At 30.4% G+C, this 16,298-nt stretch overlaps 1 protein-coding gene across 2 annotated transcripts in view; it reads left to right on the top strand.

The window, feature by feature from the left end:
- The window catches only part of LOC125068941, a 191,329-nt gene that overhangs the window by 95,581 nt on the left and 79,450 nt on the right, over positions 1 to 16,298 (top strand). The gene's annotated exons all lie outside the window — the stretch shown is intronic.

Below are 16,298 nucleotides of genomic sequence, written 5' to 3'. Positions count from 1 at the left end.
TAAAACTTGTATCTTGTATAAAGTTAAACTTATATAAATATTATTCCCAATCTTTAAATATGATTAACCAAATAATATTCGTGCCTTAAAAATATTAATTGTTGTCTAAAATTTAATTATATGTATGTTTAAAATGTTAATGTTTTTTTTAGAGAGGAAACTTCTTAGATACTTGTTAACCACTTCTTAACATTTTCTTAAAACAATATTATATCTCTTAATGTTTAGACGTAGTTATCTTTTATCGTATTAATAAAATATAAATAATAAAAAGTCTAATAAAAACGTAAGCTCAAACCTGCACTGAAAGCGCAGTGGGCGGTGTACGTCACTCGCCCCCGCGCCCCGCCCCCGCCTACTAAAGCCTGACACACATTGACGATTGGACCATAAGACTGTCGCACACCTGCTTAACTTTGTAAAACTTTTTCTATAATTTAGTTTTTATCACGTGATACCTTAAGCGTCCGTTAGTGTTTTTAATTCACGTTGTTTTTGAATTTACGAATTAAACATTTAATAAAAATATCACAAATGCAAATATAATATTTTGCTTTGAATTCATCAATTAAAGCCAATTGTAATTAAATTGAAAAATTATTAAAATGTAGTAAATTAATTTATACTATTATAAGTAAGTATGTAAAAAATACCTAATTGAAAGCTTACATAAAAAAACATATATTTAAATGTTATTTAATCAAAACAGGTTATTCTATTAGACAATTAGCCTTAGAAGATACATAGATCAAAAGTAGTTTAAAAGTTATAAGTACAATTCATAAAAAGTTACAATGTTAAATAATCCTAACCTACATTCGCATCATTATTAATTTTGTTCGCAATAAACCGGCTTTAATACTTCTAAGTTCTAACTTCTAAGTTTGAAGTTACAAACTGGATAAACAAAAGCTAGAAGCGGAACGAAAGTACTGGGAATTCCTATTACGTTAGAAGCCACGGTCAATAGCTTAAACTGTTTAGAGAGCGGATTAGAATGTTCCTACGATTTGTTTTTTTCATGTGTTTCATACTTACCACTTTTTTGTTTTCGTTATATGTTAACTTTTAAAATAGGAAAATATACTTTAATAGTACAAAGGAGTACATATTAATTACTCCTTCATGTCCATTCTGATTGACATTGTCGAAGTATTCTAGCCCATTTAAGCCAAGAAATGAAATAAATTCATAAAATATGTGTGTATTTATAACATTATCCATAGTTTAGCTTCTATCATAGTTTAGCGTTAAAAACAATTACATTAATGTATAAATCATTTAATATTACTTGGTGGTAGGACTTTGTGCAAGCCCGTCAGGTTAGGTGTCAACCACTCATCAGACATTCTAGCGCCAAACAACAATACTTAGTGTTGTTGTGTTCCGGTTTGAAGGGTGTGTGAACCACTGTAACATAACATTTTAGCTCCCAAAGTTGGTTGCGTATTGTATGTGTTGTAAGGATTGGTTATTATTTCTTACAGCGCCAATGTATATGGGTGGCGGTGACCACTTACCGTCAGGTGGCCCATTTAACCGTCCGCCTACCTTTACATAAAAAATATAATAAAATGACTAAAGCTACAAAATATGATTAGTATTTTCTACAAGTCTGAAATACTGAAAAGTCCCGATACTAAAACATTATTAAAAATTATGTCAGTGAAAGAACATTAATCAAAATATTCGTAAAAGCCTTGAAATGTCCGAGAAGAAAAATTTATGTCTGTTTCCTTAGACAAAGGTCAATAACTTATATTTTTTACAAGCGAAGTTCGAATGTTCTGAATGGAGCGAACGTTTTTAGTCGCAGCCTTATTTGTCGTGACACGTTTCAACAACATCAGTTTCTAATGTGTTGAATAAATATTATTTAATGCGGATTTGAAGAGCATTAACTCGTTTTATTTTAAATTTGTTCACGTGACAGTTGGGTACGATTAAATATTAAAGTGGTTAGGTATATCCTTTCGGAACCCTTGAATATCTCTAACCCTTGAGTATAAGCAGTCTATAATAGACGTGTCTAATCTTTATAAACAAATAGTCAGAAAATATGCAACACTATCTTTATTTTCTTTATAGGTATATTATACTATAAATATTTTAATAATATATTTTATGTCCAGCCTGAACGCCATTTTAGGCTTATTTGTTATAAATAATGCATTCATTAGTCTACTTCAAGACTTCAATAAACATAGATTGATTTCCGAGAAGAAAAATTTATGTCTGTTTCCTTAGACAAAGGTCAATAACTTATATTTTTTACAAGCGAAGTTCGAATGTTCTGAATGGAGCGAAAAGGAATAGTAGCTTTATTCGATTGTATTATGTTTCCTAATGAAAAATATTCATTGACAAGATAGTCGTAGAATCGATAACAGCCAGGTTATAAGCATATATGTACATTCATTGAAAGCAAGAGAAAGAAATATAACCATCAATAACTCCTTACTTAATTTATATTTGTATTTATCATTTATTACAGTATACACGCTACTTGTTTTTAATTCAATTGGGTAAGAAGCCGGATATTTCAACCTTGTTAAAAGTCCTTAATTAAAATAACCGAAATAGGTCTTATCTAAAAATTAAATTAAAAAATAAATAAATTAAAAACGTCAGCGTTAATAAAAATAAAAACCACAGGTTCTTAAAAACCTTCATCTCGAAGAACAATGAAAAATAAAACATTAAAAGATAGCCTGAATTTTCAGTACATCTTGAGGACCTAACAGAAATGTCAAGTGCACGACAAAGGAGCGAGGTTATTCGAGTTGCCAAAAAGCTGGGCTTGCTAACGATACCTAAAATTTTATATAAATTGTATGTCTACGAGATTCTCTTGTAATTATGATTGCATAATACCTACATATATTTCTCTTCAAATAACTGTAGGAGTGTTTTCTCATTTCTGTATTTTTATCACAAATATGAAAGAGTTTTTCTGACTTTATCCTTTCACGAAGCAATTATGCAACAGGACGGGTCTAAATTTGAAGAAACAGGTAGAACATTGCTTATATAATCGTTTGTCTTGACTGTGCTGGAGTTGCACACGTTTCATACTCCTAGCTTTTGGTTTATTTAAATCTTATACTACTTGTAAGGCTACAGATCCCGAGATCACGAGTTCAATCCCAGGAACGGGCCAATGATAAGTTTTTGGATTTAACTGTCAAGATGCTCTCAGAAGCAGCGTGCAGTTTACATGCTTAGAAACACATAATTGTGTTGTTGGATTTATTCCGTCGGATTATAAGAGTTAACTTGTGTTTGTGTAGACACTTGTGTAAACGTCCGAAAAAGTTTTCTCTTCTGAGAATAAGCTTGCGTCGCTGAAGTCGGCCAAGAGAACATCAGCACTCCTAGCTTTAATAGTTTCGTTTCGGTGATGATAAATCACTTAACATGTACTTTTCTAATACATGAAAGATGTATTCTATAAATATGTACTTAATTTGTTTCGATTTATATCAAATCAAATTGAATTCATCTTGAATAATATTATACCCGCTATGACAACACTCAACAGGTATGGGACGCGATAATATACAATATCAAGTTTATTGTGTCAATAGAGACATCGCTAACGTTTACTCCGATAACAGCCTCTGCTGTCCTCACTCCAACAATACAATTATATTAATAAAAGCCATCGAATCGAGTAGAAATTAATATAACATTTTAAGTTATTAAATGTTTTACACTTATACGTAAAGTTCAATTAAGCTTCGCATCGCAACTGTAGGCACTAAAATGAAATGATACTTATTAAAATTGATTTTTATTCATTAACTAAGTATCGGAAGCAGCTTAAAAAAAAACATTTTCTTTAACATATATGTATTTGAAATAAAACCGTATATCTATTTATATGTTGGTGTACGTTTACTGTAATCAATATAACAATATATAACCGGAATAAAAACGATATTTTAAAATAACAATATATTTATTTGAAAATTATCGAAATTATATTTTGTTCATATATAAAAGAAGTAAATTCATATTTCTCGCATACGAACAAAGAAAAATAATCAATACATGAAAACAAACACATGAGACTGCGTTTATATTTAAGCATAAAATGCGAACAATCCTCTATTTACATGTGTGAGTGTTATGTAACAACATCGTAAGAACGTAACAACATTACCCGACTTCTCTGTCCGAACAGACATACACTTGCATTATTCATACGCTTCATACCTTTAAACTCTGTTATGAAGCAACCGACAGATTTATACACCTTTACGGAGTGATTTTATAAGCGCTCAATGAGAAAAAGCCGTGAAATTCTTTATGAAGAATTAAAATTTACCATTCCTAAATGAGCTATTATTCGAGGAGACGCAATTATATTTCAAACCATTATTTTCTATTTAACGGATTAAAAACGACTTTATCTTGATCCTTTTTATATAACCTAACCTAACCTCCAATATTGGTCTCTTGAACACTGAAAGGTTTTCTTTGGTTAGGTTTAATTAGAATAGAGTGATATAATTGTTACTGAAAATAATTTAAATTTAAACGAAAAAAAGTGGTTTAATTATATATTAAATTACTGCTAACAAATTCAAACTTCATTGGGTGTTACATGCGATTCAGGAAAAATTTAATGTTTCGTTTAAAACTGTACCTCACTATATTTAAACAATTGATGACCAATTGCAATTCAATTCAATATTTTAATATCATATCACTTTTTGTTAACGTTTTAAAAGGTATACGGTATTTAAAGGTCATTATTTTTTCCAGGAATATAATTACAGAATTTATTCTATTAACCTTGCAGTACGAATTTTACCTTGTATTTCTGTGCGATTACTATCTGACCTTTAGTCACAGCAGTTAGCACAGCAAGAGCGTACACACTATGCTAATGCAAAAAATAATTAATTAATAGTTTTGTTGGTAACATTCAAAACTTCATGTAGATGAGTCGCATGAATCATGAAATAGAGTTGAAAAAATTGTACATCAAATATATACGTTGTACAATTTTATCGAACTATAAAACTTCTTTCATTTATCGCTTACTTCATCCTGTGATAGAAACTGATACTCTCACCTTCATTTCTAAAGTTTATAGAAAAACATATTTATTCTATTGAAATATAATATTAACTTTATCTTTATTTATTAACCGATTCACACATAACTAGGTCGGTCATTTCAACTTCATGTTTTCCATGAAATACTTTCCTTATAATAAAAGTTTAACGATTATATCAGTTACTAGACATCGTATATTTATACGTATATTTGACTATAAATCGACCAAAGAAAAGATCGGTTATCTAATGAACTAGATAATAGACCGTAATTGAATTGTGCCAGTTTATTTAGGAAATCATTTGATATTAATTACACTGTCGGATTGAATTCTGACAGCGTAATTAATATTTAATGATTACCTATACTAACCTACCTATACCATAAAAATAAAGAATAAAAATTGTTACTCAGTAATTAGAGATGATGTCCTATTCGTATATTAGGTAAGTTTGACTGAGGTTGGACAAAAAAATACTATTCTAATTAACGTTGACTCGTTAGGTAAATTGGAAGATTTGCGATAATCATTTGTAAAAAAAAAAACAAACATTCTCTGCGAACTGAATTATTTGTTCTAAACGATAACATTAATGTTCTGGAAAAATCTACAAGACAATTCATCCGAATTTCACGTAGGCGTGATCATTGTTCCGTTGTTAAAGCTTTCTAGGTCAATCTGGGTGGTAATTTATTTGGAACTCGCAAACTCGATAACAAAACAATGGGTGTGACACACTCTCGTACTAGACGGTCGAACAAATACTAAAAGCCTAAAACCTGTTTCGGGATTTATATATAGAGCGATGTAAAACAAAACCGATAAATAGTCCAATACTCGCATGCCTAGTGATGTACTGACGAGAATTCGACCTGTCTGATGGATTTGTGTCGTAAAAATCGATAGTCATTTAGTTTTGAGCCTTTAAACACAGTTGACGAAAACATATCGATATACCTACGTATAACACAAGTGATACTTAAAATTAATATTTAGAATTGATAACTGTAGTTAAAAGTTTGATTCCATAAACTCCGAAACAGTTAAGGAAAAATAGTTGTCTATAAAAGTTGAACTTGTTCCGTATTTGATACCGTTGTTTTATAAAGACTTTGTTGTGTAACTGAGTAGAAAAATACTTCCAACTTTCGCTCTATAACTGAAATTATTACGTATCTTTCGTGTCCTAATTTAACAACATAAAACACAACCCAGTAAATAATAGTTAACTATCTTACATAAAACAATATAAAAATCTTTTACTTTCTTAACATGGACGTGTCTCCTACATTATATAATTAAGTGAAGTTTTCTGTCGTATATAATATTTTATGACTTTAACTTGTTCCAAAACGTAATTTGAAACTTACGCTTTAAATACGAATACCATACTGTAATATCTGACTATGTTCAAACCGGTTTAATTAAGATCTGTTTGACCTTGCGAGGCCGTAGCGGAGATATTACACTGACTCTCATGACGCACAAATAAAACGATAATACAAAAAATACCTATATAAAACAAAGATTATTTTGACTATAAGATTATAAAATATAAATTTAAAAATACCAATATGTAGATGTTATTTCACAAACACAATTGCGATAAGTCTTTCGGTCTAAATCCATTCTATCGGTCTTTTCATAGCGTTTTATCGTTAAACGGAATCATTCCGTAAGCCACTCGCAAAGTTTAAATCCTAAATTCAATTTAAGGTTTTATGGCTATTTTATACGTATGACCTTCGGATAGATCGACGGCCTTTTTATTATAAAGGATATTATTCGATCCGATCGTTATATGGATTTTTTATTCATGATAAACTGCTTATTAAGTTAGTGTGTGAGTTTACGTCAAACTAACATTTCCGTTTAACATAAATTGTTTTAAAATGGAAAAACTAATAGAATATGTTTATTTTTGATTTTATTTTTAACACGTTGTCATCTTAGACATTACACATATAACTAATTAAAATATGTATGCCTTAATAAATAAATAATCCTACACTCATTCCCTCCTAGTTGTCCGCACAATTTTCAACAGAAATATTATGATATTAGTTTATTGAATATTATTCCGCATCACTTCATATTATTTAAACCATGAAACGATTATTCATTCACGTTTTACTCTTTAGCTTTACCCGCGTTAATATTTTAGAAATATTTGCATGCCTGTATCGTGTATATATTCGTTTGTTTCGGTACTCCGTAAATCTAAATTAGACTTACTAAATGAGAAATGAGCGGTCCACGAAAATAACAAGCTAATAACATTCAACTACACATGATATATGCATTTATGGTCCTTATATTTATCACAATTAAGATTAATATCCTATAAAAACCCTTACCAAAAACTGTAGCCACTCGAATGACCTTTGCTAGATTGTTCTGTACATTTAATCTATATTTTAATATCCGATGACATTAAAATATTTTATTCAAAGTCGCACCGTCTAATGATTTCTTTTAAACTATTAAATTGTATTGTTTAAAGCATTGTAAATTACACTCACATTAGCTCGGCAGCTATAATGATCAAACAACAAAAGATCAAATGTTTAAAATAATATAGAAACTTGTTATATAAGATTAATACAAATGTTTTTAATTTCAGTATATTATTATATTGTTTAGCGTAAATTCATAAACAATCCCGTTTTACTTGCAGTTAAATATACCTAAGGCGATAACATTTACGCGTAATCCAATGTTGATGATATAACTCAGCCGAATATATTCAATACGTAGAACAGCGCCTTGTAATGCACAAACAGAGCGTGAGAACAACATAACAGTTGTTTCTCTGCGATAATATCTAGACCAACCCCTTAATAAAGCACTCGAAAATGAACCTTAAGTCTAGGAAACAAGATTCATGTGAATGTAATATTCATATCGTACGTCGTCGGTCGTCTCGTCACGTCTCAATTAATAGCGAATGATACGCCACGGTTTATTGTGATGCTCCTATGATATTCCGTAGCTCTCCTTCGAGTAAGCATTAATTAGTGTAATGCTCATTGAATTCTTAAGTACGGCATTCAATAAGATGTTCAGTATATGTTCGTGTTATTACAAGAAGAGATTGTATCTTTTCCTTATAAGTCAGCCAATTATAATCAAACATTTTTATGATATTTAAAGAATGTTTCTTTTTGTTTACTAATTGATATATAAAATGTAACGCAGGTATTTTTTTAACATTTATTTTAATGAGAACGAATTTCTTTTTTTAAGAACATGGAAGAGATACGCTACTTTGATACGTTAACTGGTGTCATGGATCATCTTACATTTGTTTGGACTTTATATATATATATCATCAATTATATACGAACCCATCATAGAACTATTCACTCCCGAAGGCGTGCCCCTCCACGCTAAATTATCGGTGTGCGTGGGACACTCCTGCTTACAATATATCTGAGTGTATGTAGTATCTCAAGCAAATATTTATGTACGAATAAAGAAAGTAAAAACAAGAAAAACTACTTGGTGGTAGGACTTTGTGGAAGCCCGTCTGGGTAGGTACCACCCGCTCATCAGATGTTGTACCGCCAAACCGTATCGGTTTGAAGGGTGAGTGAGCCAAAGTAACTACAGGCGCAAGAGGCATAACATCTTAGTTCCTGAGTTTGGTTGCGCATTCGTGACGTAAGGAATGGTTAATATTTTTCATTCTACGTTATCGTTAACGTTCACTGCGTTATATCTGTAGACGTCCTTAAAAAGTACCAAATTGGAAACAAAACGTAAATTTGACAAAATTATAACATTCGAAAGTCTAAATATTTAAGAAGTTTTTTAAAATCATTTGTTATTGTGTTAAATTTAATTAATTTGAATATAAAATAACGACTTGACAAATATAAACTCACGAAGTATAATATTTTCAGGTCAAGGAACTATTTTCAAGTCGGTTTTCTCTTAAATATTTTATAGCGGTACACAAGACTGCGTTATCTCGAGATGTGCAGACGTAACTCGTAATAGGCAAGTAATTTCGTGGCTAACAGAAATCTGTCACGACCGAGAGCGATGTGAAAGCTCGTTCCGATAATACGAGCACGTCTTATGAGGTTTATAAATAGTAAATACTTCATGAAAGCACTGTTATAAATTATAAATCAATACTCATATATCAAGATAAAATAAATTTTCGAGGGTTATGTAATATAATACACATATCAATTGTCTAAAATATCTGAAATGATTAAAAAAAAAACAAATCCCGTAAGATATGTTCTTTATAAGAGTTAAAAGACGCAAGGTGTATTAAATCAAAAGACACTTTTCACTTTAAAAAGTGAATTTAATTCTCCTCGCAGTGGTAAGACATAAGGTATTAACAATATTCGATTGACCGTTAAATCGAAATACAGAGGGTATTGATTTGACGTTTGTAGGGTTTCAGTTATAAATATCGTATATATAGCTAAAGAACTATTACACAATGAGAAATATTTGTCAAATCCCTAAATATTGCGTAAAGGTTCTCGAAAGAGCCCGCAAGTTTGCCAAATCACTTTGGTAAGTTCAGACTCCCAAGTTGGCGAATCAAAGCCAACTTTCTTGGAGTTGTGCCGAAATTTTGAGCTAACATAACTTTATTTCCTTCCTCATTGCCTTTAATAACTTACTTAGCATAACATCGAATAGATTTAATTTAAACGAGTTAAGTAATCTCGCGAATTGAAATCAAATGCCATTTTGCGATATCATGTTGCATTGTGTCGTGCTCATTATTCTGTCACTATTTTGATATTAATTTTATATTTAAATATTATATATAACTCCGAGTAAATGTTAATACATAATTAAATGTCAATGCGAACTCGAATAAACAATATCTCGTTTAAGTCGAGTTTATCGTCTTAATGCAGTGATTGTATCAATAAATATAATTAACGTCAGTTAACTTTATAAGTACCATAATCGTAAACTTCAAATGTAAGTAAGAACCACGTATCATATCGTTATTAAATTTACATATTACAATAGTTAATTTTATTATGTATTTTTTTTAATACGCTTTTATAAAAAATCTATGTATTATCACTTGTATATATCACCGTAAAATTATAAATACCGTTCGATTATAATCTATCTCGCGAGATTGTAAAGTGACAAAATATTGCGAACGGTGATTCAAATTACAATAAAACTCAAAATTTCGATAGTTAATAATTTCAATATACTTTGGTTAGATGAAGTTAAAGTAATAATTTAACTGAAATTTACTTTTATAGATTATAATCTACCGAAAATAATGTGTTAAATAGTAAGCAGTATGTTACGGTAACAATCTTTCGAGAGTGAGATTATAATCTAATAGTATTTACAATTCCACGGACACATATATGAGATCTCAAATGATTATTGGTATAATTTCTATTGATTATACTTAACTAAATGTATATGAAGGAATGCAATGCATTTTTAGATGAAAGTCACATAAGAACTTGTTTTTTAAAAATTACCCTATTGTTGAACTTTGAAGAACATGTTAGCTACTCCGCTCTTTGGGGTCGTAGCGTGCAGTTATAGCTCATATCCTACCTTTAATAAACGTACTGTTTTAATTAGATTTATCAAGTTCCTGAGTTGAGCGCGTTCAAGCATACGAAACTACCAACTTCGTATTATAAATATTTATAGATTTATTACAAAAAAATAACGACTGGTTATATTTCAATTAAAAATAAACAATACTTGTTCATATTAAATATTTAAAAATAGTTACTTTATTTTTTTTTATTAACTTTTTTTAAGATGTACACTGCACGATATTTTTTTGTCCAAATTCCTTTTTTTTTTCTTTTACTTTTGTTTAATTTGTCTATCCTGCAAGTGACATAGAATTCCTTTATAAACGCATAGATAACAGCGCACTGGGACAGCTATAGTGATAAGCTTTATCTTATCAGTTCTCGTAATAATACAAAGGGCGGCAGACCTTGTCGAGGATTACGCGCATATGCATAATACACATCAAACTATAATCATGTTATATTTTATAAAAGATAACTTACTTTATTCTTTTAAAGTAAAAAGTATCGATTTATATTGGACGGAAACAAAAATGTATTCGTCCAATAAAATCGAAAAAAGTATATTCACAAGGAATACTGGGTTGTCACCAAGTATTGGTTGTATTCAAAAGTGTCGGTGAAATTTTTTTATATTTTTTAGGGCGATACGAGACACTTGACTTGATTCCAACCAGCGCATAGTTCCTCCCCTTAAAGTGACTCAATCACTTATACTCGAAACCACAAAAGACTCAGCCTTGGATTTGTAACGTATTCACGTCACGTCTTCCCATACAAACAGCACAGGCACCAATTTTCTCCTGTAAGAGATATGATGCTCAGTATTTTGTCAAGTACAATCATTATTATAACTTTGATTAATATGGTACTTACTAGTATTATAGAATTAACTTCTATTTTTCACTACAGTTCGAACTAACTTATTAACAAAACAAACACTCTTTCAATATTATTTATGCCTATACATAACCTTTTAATTGTACAAATATATAATGCCAATTTATTAAACTATAACGATAGATGCAGCGTGGTGGAATATGCTCCAAACCATCTCCTCAAAGGAAGAGGAGGCCTTAGCCCAGCAGTGGGAAATTTACAGGCTGTTAATGAACAAAACTTTATATTTTTTATTTCTCCAAGTATTTAACTTAACTTATGCTTATAATAAATCAAACAGAACAGTTAGATAAACAGATGTCTTTGTTATAGAATAACAAAGTTATTATATATTCTTCGACAGCTAAGCTAAGTAAGAAAAATACTTTTGATGTTTTATAGTATGTTTGCGCCTTAACTGAGATTAAACCTTATTTAATTTCCCTAAAGAGCTACATTTGACTTGATCGCAAGTTCACTTACAATGATGGTACTTTATGGAGCTATTCATATCAAACGACATTTATAAAACTGCGTTTTAACGAAAATTTTACATACGAATTCCTTTCAACATCATTTCAAGTATCAGCCCTTAAATGTCTCCCAAATATACAAAGACCCTCTTTACTCTTAAGCAAGTGATTTTTACGAGTAGCCTAATCCGCCACGAACGCCGAGCACGAGGTGAATTCATCACTTGTAAAAACCTAGTAATACTTTCTCGGTTTGGATATATACAATTATTCTATGCACTAGACCATTTATTTTAATTATGTATGAGACATACATGTAAATCACTCAATCATGTGCCATAAAACAATTCTAATTATAAACCAATAAAATTATAATTAGTTTAATGCGAAAGAAAAGTCAAGATTGATATATTTATTCCTTTATCGCGGGCTGATTGCTTAACGTCGTTATTAGCAAGCATTATAAATACAGTAGGTTTTTATTAAACACGTACGTGTTTTTAATAAGGTAGTAATTTTTTTAAGTTAATTTTTGCATTTTTTACCTCATTGTACATTGTAATTTACAATGTAAACGTATCAACCTGTTGATGAATTTCTTTTACTTTTTTAACTCTCAGCCTTTATAAATATGACTTCATATTTATTTTATTTCTGAGTCGAATTAGGCCAGAACCTAGAACATAATATGATATCGAAGATGTAATTACAACTAGTTAATATACTTGTCGTTGGTAAACTGTCATTATTGAATAAGTTGCCGAGTTCCTTTTAAATGATGAATTTAAACAATCAGCCAGCGACACAACATTCAAATGTCCTTTAATTATACTTCATTTTATCTACGTCGAATATATTCAAGGTTAGCTGATTATTATTAAATATCTTATCCTATTATAATTATTATTATTTAATAAATTAATTTGATTGTTGAATGATAGACACGGGGGAGACATTACGGTCAATGAAATGGTATTTATATAAAACGATTTGAAACGCTCGATCTTAAATCGCCAATTTTAGTTAATTTCGGAAATCAAATCAAAGCAAATCTAAAACAAACAAAAAAAAACTTGATCTAACGAGGAACATGATAATATCAAATATGTACAATATGAATGTGATATCGGTCTAATTTCAGTATGAGTGGCCAATCCCAAGGTCTAATCAATTAATTAACAGTACATATTAAAGTGTACGTGTGTGGACAAGCATTGCCGCATCTCATTCTCTGTCACTCTCACAATCTGATACGAAGCGATCCGATACGACCTCGCCGAGATCAGGTGTAAGCAAAGCACGGATACATTACTATATCAATTTCCTAACTCTTAGCCGCTACTGAAAATTTCGTTACAGAAATCCCTAATATCTTTAATTGGACTGACTCAAGATTTAAATCTAGGAATTCCAGTAACGGTAGCCATAGAAGCTCACCAATAAACCAATGCAAAAAAATCACCCACTTATACGCGCTCCATTCGAATTGCAAAACGGTATTATTTAAATCAAAACGTAATTTGACAACATAAGACGAAAATATGGCGCACATTATCTTTTTTCCAATAACAAATCACATAAAAATAAACGTCTCCGTTTTCAATTGTCTGTAAAGGAGTCGGAATGGGAGCGGAAATAAAGCTGCAACAAACAAAACATTAGGTGGAATGAGGGGATGAAGCTGCCTTTATTATGGCGATTGCTCCGCGCGGATGCTTTTTAATTTACCTTTCTCTGTATAATTAAAACTTGTGGCTACGTTTTTGAGAGGCAACAATGGATTTTTTTTTCAAGTTGAAACAGACCGCTCGATCCGTTTGAACTGATAGCCCTATCAACGTATGCCAATTCCAGGTTGTTAAATTTTATTGATACTTTGATATTTTAATTGTCTCATTTAATAATTCGTTCATTTGCTCTGATTAACTGTCGGAAGAAATGCTACTCCATTGTTCATTTTGTTTTATACCACATTCTTTTATTTTTAATTCTTATTAACTGGTATTATCTATCTCATGTGTCATGTTAACATTTTAAAATTCAAACCTTTTTTTATTGATTTAATGATTTCAATAAATGTTATATATATATTAGTTTTGATGTACAACTTTTGTTATGTATTTCATTCAGTTTAAATACCTGAGTTTTTGCTCCGTAAAGTCGACACTTGGAACGGGTGGAACTTTTCCGTTAAATTGATGATCGATATATCTGTATATGTAACTTAACTTGACCGATAGCGGTTATACAATATATTTGTTTTGAGACGTTGATGCATAGCTATGCTCAAACCCAATCAGTTGCGCTGTATTCAAATATTTTAGGAAATTCTTCAAGTAAATATTATGAGTTTAAATGATTCATATCAAAAGAATGCTATTATGCATCGATATGCTATTTTGGTGTAGTGCCAAACAAATGTCATAATCTAAATCCGACAGAGCCACCCCTGTGGTCATTTTATTTATAATAAATTAATAACCTTATATTTTCACTGTCAAAGCTGCGTCTAGTGTCCTGTAAAATAATAAAATGATAGATTTATTGTTTTTTTGTCCCATCCCAATTAAAAAATAGTTATTAAAAGATTCTATTAACGTTAGTCACACTAAAGTATTTTCCATGATTCAATTTCTTTTTGTCATATATAATCAAATGTGACCACGGCCTATTCACAATTTAAACAAAGTACACTTAATAGTTTAACACACTTGAACATGATCTCATCACTTTCGCCGTCAAAGGGCGTATCCCGTATATTGTTGTAGACAGACGGCCAACTATTCTTAACCACAATGGAATAACGAAACATCGTATTCATGTTACTCGACTTTCCCTTTTGGACGGGAATATTTACATCTGATCTCTCTCCTCATTATAACATCCAATACTTTTACAATTAAAACGATAATTGACGTGTTTGACATATAAACATCGTAATGGTTATCAATATAAAACAATTATTTACAGGTGATAACATGCTAATAGAATCTGTTAACGTGTCGGTCAATTTTATTTGTCGCTAGCTGCTACGCGCGGTTTTACCCATATTAAACGTTAGGGCACGGTATTCGTTTCTATAAGAAGATTGCACGGTTATTTTAAATTTGGTCTAATAAAAAATGTAAAGCTCATGCCAAATAAACATTGATAAAGCATATTACTTAGTACAATATTATATTAAAGACAAAAATCGTAGTCTTAGTGTTTATTGATTTCTAGACAGGATATTTAAAAAATTACTTGTACTTTACTGACATACTCTGTAATTGTAATGGTGGAGTAACTACTGAGTTTCATGCCGGTTCCTCTCGGTAGAATAGAGTTTCTGAACCGGTGGTAGCTCTACATTTAATTCAACACCGTATCATGACATGATTCAAAAGTACTTTTCTAAGCCTACTTGAATAAAGAATATTTTACTATTACTTTTTATTTTGATTTTGAGTGTGCTCAAGTCAAAGGTTTGTATAAAACTTATGGCAAAAGTTATTGTTCCTTTTTTAAAAGTATGTATAAGGAATTATTAAATGAACCTTAGTCAAACCTAATGAACTGTATTTTATAATTAGGATATTTAGGACGTTCTAACATATACACTTAATTTGGGGGTCCACAGCTCATCGGGACACCGATTTAATCTTGGCTTCGTTGGTTATTAACTTTTTCTCGCGAGAATAAATGTAACGCAGAAATAAAAGTGTATAACAAAACTTGAATATTTTTTACGTATTTTTATTGTATTCTACACAGACTCCTTGAGTTTCATTTTTGCATTATAATAAGGACTTTATTCTTCCTTTGGATTCTTATTAATTATTTCATTAAATATTTATTTATATTATTACATAGCTACAACAATAATATTAGTACAAATAATGCTTAACAAAGTCTTAACTAGTCTCTTGAACAAGATATTCGTAGATAATGTCGAAATATCGAGGTAAATATCCCGTTTTAAATACTTATATTAATAAAAATAACCATGTTAATTTAAAATCTTATGCTTAACAAAGTTTCATAGCTCGTATAATTAATAAAAAAATGAATAAGGAATAAGTTATTTGACCATAATATGTTCTCAGTTTAGTGTGATGGAAACGATGACATTAATGAGAAATATAATATAAAACCGGTTTACGTTCGATACGGTAAGAAGTTGACAAATAGCGGTGTTAAGACAAAGTTTGTAAGATAATTTCTTTGAGATGTGTTTATATTTACACATATACCATCTCCCACACAAACGTACAAGCGGCTTGTTCACTTTACTTTCTAACTACTTGAGATCGATAACGAGCGAAACACTTTAAATTCCAT

Source organism: Vanessa atalanta, chromosome 14, assembly GCF_905147765.1.
Source record: "Vanessa atalanta chromosome 14, ilVanAtal1.2, whole genome shotgun sequence".
Lineage (NCBI taxonomy): Eukaryota > Metazoa > Arthropoda > Insecta > Lepidoptera > Nymphalidae > Vanessa > Vanessa atalanta.
This window is presented reverse-complemented; position numbering and strand designations above follow the sequence as displayed.